General features: G+C 63.1%; 1 protein-coding gene across 1 annotated transcript in view; it reads right to left on the bottom strand.

Annotated features, from left to right (window-relative positions):
• The window catches only part of NAV3 (neuron navigator 3), a 506,339-nt gene extending 506,041 nt beyond the window's left edge, over nt 1-298 (bottom strand). The window contains exon 1 of the mRNA XM_015628501.3: nt 104-298. The gene's annotated coding sequence lies outside the window, so the exon portion shown is untranslated. The remainder of the gene's footprint in view (nt 1-103) is intronic.
• Nucleotides 299-862: the final 564 nt, after the last annotated feature.

The raw sequence follows: 862 nt of genomic DNA, 5'->3' as shown, positions 1-862 counted from the left end.
CCGCGCACGGCGGAGCCCCGCGGGCAGGACCCCGCGCCCGGCCGCCGTCGCCCCGGGAAGTTCGGCGGCGCGGAAACACCCCCGCGGGGTCGGGGCACCTTACCTGTCGGCTGGCGCTCCTCGGGGAGCGGTGGGATGAAGCCGGGGAAAAAAAATGGGGAGGAAAAAAATAATAATAAAGCCACCCCAGTTTCCGAAATTGCACCGCTCGATCAGGTTACTATGGAAATCGTCGCGAGGAGGCAAAAAAAAAAGCCAGAAGCCATCCTCATCCTCTCCGCCTCCGCGAGGGACCGCGGCGCCGGAGCCGCTGCCTCCCCGGGCGCAGGGCTGCGCGCTCTCCGCCGCCGCGCACCGGCAGCGGCCCCGGCCCCAGCCCCGCGCCGCCAGCGGTGCTGCCCCCCGCCGCACAGCTGGAATTTAAAGGGGCCGTGCTCTCCGGGCGCCGCTGCCCCCGCCGCCCAGGGCCGGCTGGGTGTGCCTTTGTCACCAAAAGTTTCCCGCGGGTGCGCTGAGATACGGGCATCCGCAGGGACACGGGGGGTGAGGCAGCGGCGCGCTGGCTGTGCGCAGCCCTGGGCGTTATGAATTGTTCTAGGCGTAACAGCAGGATCCAAAGGCCTCAACAGAGCTCAGTGGCAACGAGCGCTGTACACAGACACAGATAACAGGCGGCCCCGGCCTCTGAGAGCTTGTAATGTGAGCAGGGGGGGCAGACAGAAGGGAAAAAAAGTGTATAAAATGCACGAGGAAGGGCTGAAAACTTCCTATCCACCCCAGCCTGGAAATCATAATTTTTAAATTGCAACTGAAAGACAAAAAATACAAGAGACAGTTCTGACACAGATCATCCTGCCCGTGT

The sequence above is a fragment of the Parus major genome, chromosome 1A, assembly GCF_001522545.3.
Source record: "Parus major isolate Abel chromosome 1A, Parus_major1.1, whole genome shotgun sequence".
Classification (NCBI taxonomy): domain Eukaryota; kingdom Metazoa; phylum Chordata; class Aves; order Passeriformes; family Paridae; genus Parus; species Parus major.
The sequence above is the reverse complement of the archived record's forward strand: the minus strand, read 5'-3'. Positions and strand labels throughout refer to the sequence as shown.